At 44.1% G+C, this 6979-nt stretch overlaps 1 long non-coding RNA gene across 1 annotated transcript; it reads right to left on the bottom strand.

Moving 5' to 3' along the window:
* Positions 1-5849: 5849 nt before the first annotated feature.
* Positions 5850-6120, bottom strand: LOC144988862 (uncharacterized). The gene is made up of 2 exons (XR_013652917.1): positions 5990-6120; positions 5850-5886 (listed from the first exon to the last, which is right to left on the bottom strand). It is a non-coding gene; the product is annotated as an uncharacterized LOC144988862 (long non-coding RNA).
* Between the last annotated feature and the right edge of the window lie 859 nt (positions 6121-6979).

The raw sequence follows: 6979 nt of genomic DNA, 5'->3' as shown, positions 1-6979 counted from the left end.
TATTTAGCTTCATGAAACAAAGGGGTAATCTAGTATATTAGAGCAACATATGAATAATCATACAGATAAACTTATTATGTTAACAAGTCAACTAAACCTTTTATAATCACTAAACCCGTTGAATTCTTCATCCTCTGTGTCACTCCAAAAACAACTTAGCCAAGCCCGGCGTAAGACTGGACTGAGTGGCGCTTCTTCTGCATTGCTGTCAGTAGCAAATACTGTTACAGAACACCTACAGTGCCTTCTAGTGGTTGGTGCTATTTGATTTGATTTTTTAAAGTCACATATAAGTTGCACCTGAGTGTAAGTTGCACCCTCAGCCAAACTTTGCAAAAAAATGCAAATCATATTACAAAAAGTTCAGTAAATATTATTCCTGGACAAATATTTGATTGGGAGAAAGTTTAAAATCTTTCTCTAAAATAATAAAAAGTAAATTAAAATGTCATCAATAGGAATCAAATCACTGTTTAATCTTTGAATATAAATGTTCTTTACTTAATTGGGAAACCCAAAGTTGACAAAACCTGCAAAAGTTTGAAGAAAAAAGCAAACAATTAAACTTTTAGAGGTTTCCTCCACTATTGCTTTAAAATAAAGCTTTATGACATATGGGTGTGTAATTGTGGCTTGATAACTACTGTTAACAGCTTTAGATGGAATTCTTTGGGCTGTTGAAAGTGAACTCAGCAGGTCCTTCAGCGTGTTATGAAGTGATAAGGTCTGCAATATTTTATTTAAAGTCTCACCTCGGGAGTTGTGTTCAGACGGCACCACACACCTGTCGAATATACAAACAGGGTGTCAATATCAGCGGGTCAACACATTTTCATCTAACACTGACATCTCCCTCTGCCTTCTCGGCCTCCCTCTCCGCCTCTGTCTGGAAGTCTGGAAGTCTGGCGAGAATATCAGCAGGAGTCTTTATTGGGTGCAGCGCTTGGGTTTCTCTCTTGGCGGACTCAAATGTCACCATTTCCCTGATGTTTCTTTAAAATCGCATGGGCCACCACTCACTGTGGCGCCTGGCTGTTATTACCCTCCTCTTTAAGAGTGACAGTGGCGTCCTCGTTGACGTGACACGAGCCTCGGCGGATGGATTGCTGTATCAAGCCGACTCTTGCGACTAGTTGGATGGTGGGAAACAAATTCATATCAAATTTGAACTCTCTAAATGACTCAGGAGTAGTGGAACTCTTCTGGTGCTTTTGCTACAGCCTCAAAAGCATTGGAACAATGGCATGGCCGTTGTCTCCCGCTAATTTCCCAGCAGCTCTGAGAATGCAGCGTTCTCCGTTGGAAATAAACAGGTTATGATAATGGAGCAGCCCCTGGCTGAAATGTTCTGTCCACACACATTAACCCCGTACGACTTCCACATTAGGAGTTTGTGCAAGTGTGCGTGCGGGTTGCTCGGGGAGAAGCAAGCCAGTGTGTGAATGAGAAAGAGACGCAGCTTCACATATGAATGGTCTTGTGTGAAAAGGAGGATGAATTGAGTCAAGCTGACACAGCATGCCAATAAGCTTTGTCTCATTCCCAATGCCGTATTCATTGGTGCCACGGAGAGATTTATTGCATGATTGACAATTATGAGAGGGTGACCTAGTTCTTTGTGATGGAACAAAAAATGGTTTTCATCAGTTGCTTTTGCTTTCTTTTGCATTGTGTTTGCATGGGCGAAGAATAAGGATAGGCTTGATGTGAAAGGGGACAGTTTTCCCCTCCAACCACTGACACATGCTTTTCTCTAGTAATGGATGTTTACATACACAACCTATGTTTGTTTCACAACCCAAAAAAGTGCCCCATAAAGAGGTGCTGCCAGATGTATGAATTCAATTCTGTATGTTTTTGTATGTGCTCAGTATAAGCTGATTATTCTTAGATCTTTGCCTTTATTGTTACTTCTGTCTCTTGTGCTTTCTCAATTCCTTTATGGTTCAGTCTACCTGTCTATTAGTTGTGTGTTTGTCAGAGTGTGGTTGCGCGGCTGTGTGCGAGCGTGCCCAGTCGAGCTTAGATTACTGCGACTGCGAGGAGGAAGTCTCCTCTCCTCCTGGGACTCCTGCTTGACTGGCCGCACAAATGATACAAGCTCGGGTTTAGTTGGGAGTTAATATCCTGCAAAATTGTCCCGCACAGCCTTCGCAGAACGTGGATGATTAAATGACACAAGCATATCAAAAACATTTTTCTCAGACTAGTGGCTCTTAAGTGTCGCTGCGGTGCAGCCCGTCTCCCAAGGTTACCGTTAAAAAGAAAGGAATATTCAGTGGAAAGTGGGTGCCGTTGAGCTGGGATTAGGTGTTTTTTTTCCACATTTTTCTGCATTTTGCCTTGTTGGAGTTATAATATGTCAATTGCATTTCAGAGTTTCATTGAGAGGTTAGGAAAGTTGAGAGGACATATGCTAATTTTACCTCTCCCAGAAACAGACCCCAATAGATGCCATACTTCCCTTAGTGACCAAAAAAAAAAGACTGGGGGCTCCAAAGAGATGCATTTTATCCTTTCTTTTTTTCAAAGGATGCTGTGCTTTGTTTTAACCTCAGCAGGAAGATAGATAAAAGGCGGCATCTTTTTCGCTGGAGAGGTGGCAACAGGAATATCTGATCATCAGTGTTTCTGCATGTCTTTTCAGATTTGCTTTTTACTCTCTGCATTCTGTCACTGTGCTTAATAGAACCCCATTTTCAGCGCAGTTGCATTTCATTTTGGTATTGTTGTCATGTTGGATGAATTAAGGTTTCAGTTGGTGCTTTTAGAAATGAAAAGCCCCCGACAATGTTCACCCAGAAAGGGCATTTTGTAGAATGGCATAACTTTCTAGATACAACACTCTTAGTAGCCAAACCCATTTTATGATGACGCCAATACAGTGTTCCCTTATTTATGGCTGGGTTATGTTCTAAAAATTGCTAAAATTCCGCAAAGTTGGATTACAGATGTTTTAAAGCTGTAAAACTCTTCACTCTTTATACACCTTTCTCATAAAGACAAACATTTTCATACTTTTTTCTTTAAAGCCCTAAAGTTCAAAGCTTCGTAGAAAAATAAGTCCAGGATTGTAGAATAATAACAAAGATCTGATTGCGATTGAAGATTTTTGTAACTCTGGCAAACTGAATGCATTCAGGACCGGAGATTTGGCAGGGAGGAGATGGATTGACAATGGTTGACAGCCAATCAGGACGCAGACTACAGTGCACTGAAAAAAACTGTAACCATGAATGGTGAACTATGATATAGCAAAGGAACACTGTAATTATCTTCCATCCAGTATGGGTGCTGGGTGTCCAGTTTGTTTGATGCTGGTTTCTCCCTTCACATCCATAGAAGGGTCGACTGCAGCTAATCGCGCTCTTAGATGTAGGTTGTTATCAGCCTTCACGATGTCACCCAGCATTCCTGTCATTCTCCACATTCTGTGGAGGGGCACTGGCTGTCTAAAGCGAGAGTTTCTGTGCCTGCGGACCCCGGAGGGCTCAGTGTGTGAGAAACAACCGAGGCCTGCCATACCAGGCCTGTTGACAGTTCCTTGGCGCTGTTGTCTCAGCAGGAAGGCATAAACGGCAAGGCCGTGGACGAAGGCTGTCTGGTCAGCAGAGGGGCTGGAGTTGGAGAAGATTAGGCTTCACCCAAGGGCCACTTTGTTCCCAGAGTGGGCCGCCCCAGTGTTGTTAAAGGGAAAGGTCAGGTGCAACAACCAGGCTAAGCCCATTAAGAACCTGCACTCCTTATTCCTGCAAACCTGACTGTGCTTTCTCTTAACTACCATGGGGTTGGGGGGCTTTGAATAGCTGAGGCTAGCCATATCTTGATGTGAACTGGAGACCCGAGTTAATTGAAAAGAATATTACTGTGTACTCTTATGGAGGCATTGCAATTACGCCACTTTTATTACAGCAGCGCATAGAATGGTACTGCTTTTACACAACACACCCTCCAGTTGGTGTGCCATGCACGGCCAACAGCAGGAGGTGCCAGACAGATCCCGCCGGTGTCAAACAAATCCTGGCGTTTATATCCTCTCAGCAGTAAGTGCTCGTGTACCCCCTTCATAAGGTCGCCTGAGCTCCGGCACACTCGCATAAGTCTCCTTTAGCCGCGGTGAAGGCTGGTGTCAGGCGTGTCTGCTGAATGAAAGGAAACACGAGCAAGATAGCGTTTGATCCGTGATGGAGATGAGTCCACATCGGAGTAGAGCCGGTGATTAATAATGCTGCATCCGAGGTAAAAAGGATGTCATAGCCCGGACGTCTAATGAAAGCTCTTGAACGTATCTGGCAGAGGCGATATGTTGACAGTGGATGATGCAAATGAGGCTAAATGTAAGAGGAAACCTGAAATGAATCACCCCGCCGTCTCTTCGCCGCGCACGTGCTCGCGCGCCCCACCACCAGCAGTCAGCCATTTACGCTGTACAAAGCTGGGTTTGACACTCTCCCTCCTTTGTCTCAAACTGCTAACTGTATTTAATTTCACATCTTATCGGGCCCTGCTTTGTCTGTCTGTGAGTCTCTGCACAGTGGAGGCGACCCCCGGAGATAAACTCTGTCAGGCTCTGGGGTGATTTATTAAATTCTGATTTCTGTGAAGGACTTTAATGTCGAGGGGGTGGAAAGAGTAGCGGTGGGGGGAGTTGTTGGCGAGAAGAAGGGTAGTGCATGTGTGTATTGGGGGGGGGGGGGGGGGGGGGAATATGTCGCAGGTGTCTCTGCCAGCTCCGGGCACTGTTCTCTCTCCATTACCAGCATTGTTAGGTGTGGAGAGGCAGGAGAAAAGAGAGAAGTAGGAATCTATGGTGAATTTCCTGTCTTTGTTAAAGCAGTGGGCTTGTTTTTTCCCTCTGTTCCAGGCCAGAACAGCACTATCACATCTTAGCGTGTTTGGACTGGAAAGCCAAGAGCATGGGTGGGTTTTAGCAAAAGGCTCGACCCAGGTCTGGGTTCGCGCTTCCTCGGCTCACCTGAAAGGGCCTCTCACCCTCCGTCCACTTCTGTTAGAAAACTCCCGTGACCTTGTCAGCCCTTCCTTTTTTTTTTACTTGCGTGAAGTCTTAAGCCAGGACCCGTATGGCAGTTTTAGCCGGGTTCAGCCACCGCTGCTTCTGCTGATAATACTTTCTCGTTAAGCACACTTCACGGGTCAACTGTGCCCCCGCGCCGGAGCTCAACATGTTCATTTTAATACAGTTTTATTCATCTCCAACGCAACAGCTCCTCCCTTTTGAAGCCTACTTTACATTTCTCTTTCATATCACCTTAATCTAAATTGATGCGTTATCGGACAGGAATCTCAGAGGAGGGGATCAAATAAAGGCTGTCAGTGGCGCGTGCTGAACTGTGTTTTTGAACATAATTTAGCACTTTACATCACAGAACGCGCTTTAAAACAAGTCACAAGGTGCTTTTCATTTGACCCTTCCCTCAGTGAGAGATGTTTCAAACTGAGAGCAGAGTTGTAAAAGTGATGTGTTGCCTCCTCTGATATCTCTAAAGCAGTTTGATCAAAAGGTAATATTGAGGAGGGCGCTGGCGCCTCCCGTCTTCTCCCCCGTTTCTTCCCAAAGGGCTCTTTTCTGTGTGACACTTCCATTCCTAAAAGTGATGAGAGGCTAGTGAAGAGTTGTGGATCCTGTATGTTTATTTATTACTCGTGCTGGAGAAATTAATAGAGGCCCGTGGGCTGTGGTGCGTGAAGGGCTGCACAGGACAGGACTTCTTGTCTTGGATGGCAAACCGCAGAAAGCCAACATATATATCACAGCGCGCAGGTATCTATACACACCGGTGCTTTATATTAAGTGGTTTACCCCCTCTTGTTCACTCTTTTTCCATTTTCCTTTGAAAACGGACCATCTCCCTCAGTCAGGGTTGCCTATTAAATCAGAGCAGGAAGATGAGCTTGCAGAATGAGAAACTAAAAATATTAAAGCTGCTAGCGGAGTTGTACCCGCCCTCGCCGCCTGCCTGCCTTTTACCTGGACTCACTTGCTGAGCTGTACAACACGACCCTCGCAAGGATTCTACACACCTGATCTGTTGCCATTCCATTTACCGCCCTGGTAAATATATGTATGCGCAATGCCACTTAGAAGCCTAGCTGACCCCCTCGCCCCCTTTGCTGTCTCTTCAAGCCTGGTCAGAGCTGCATGTGACAAATTTATGAAAATGCAGACTTTTCTGTTGCTTTTATCTCCATAGCAACCATTTTACATTTTGGTCGCCAGGGGGTGAAAAACAGTTTTATTTAAGTTTGAGAAGAATCTGCAAAAGTAAACTTTTGGATTTCTTAGGCAACAGAAGTCTTTGTTAACCACAACCACGTTCCAATATAGTCATATAGTGTGTATAGCATCATTTCATTTAGCTTGAGCCAGAGATTCATGTATTAAATGTTCACAATATTCCGGTTAAAAATGTGCCACTAACAGAGGAATGACACTTTTGCGAGCTCGCCACATGAACGCTGTCAAAAGTTTGAAAGAAGTAAAAACCAACATACAACACAAAACCAAGTAGCTTCCCAAAGATGCTCAAGGAGTTAAGAGGCAATTAATTCAATTTTGAAAATTCAAGATGGCAGCCTCTTTCCAAGGTCAAAGGTCAAGGAAACTTTGGTGGTTGCTGTAGACTTAAACTTCCTGCATATGTGACATTTTATGGAGATCGCTTGAACAAAAGTTTAATTTCCCATTGAGTGGGAAAATGTGAAAATTGACCAACTTCACACGTTGCCACATAATGGCCGCATGCCGCGGGTTCTGCGGCAATAATAATTTCAAAACTTCCCTTTGATATCCCCGACAAGTCTGTTTTGGTTTCGTTAGTCGATTTTGAAAACATTTTTTAACCCACATAAAAGATTTTTGGCCCCTTTAATTTTTTTAATGGTTTGTCCTGCTGTGATGTCATCGAGGTTTTTTTTTGGGGGGGGGTTCATTTACTATGTTAGACATTCATTTCCGCTG

The sequence above is a fragment of the Oryzias latipes genome, chromosome 21, assembly GCF_053564925.1.
Source record: "Oryzias latipes strain Hd-rR chromosome 21, Olatipes_Hd-rR_3.1".
NCBI classification, from domain to species: Eukaryota; Metazoa; Chordata; class Actinopteri; order Beloniformes; family Adrianichthyidae; genus Oryzias; species Oryzias latipes.
This window is presented reverse-complemented; position numbering and strand designations above follow the sequence as displayed.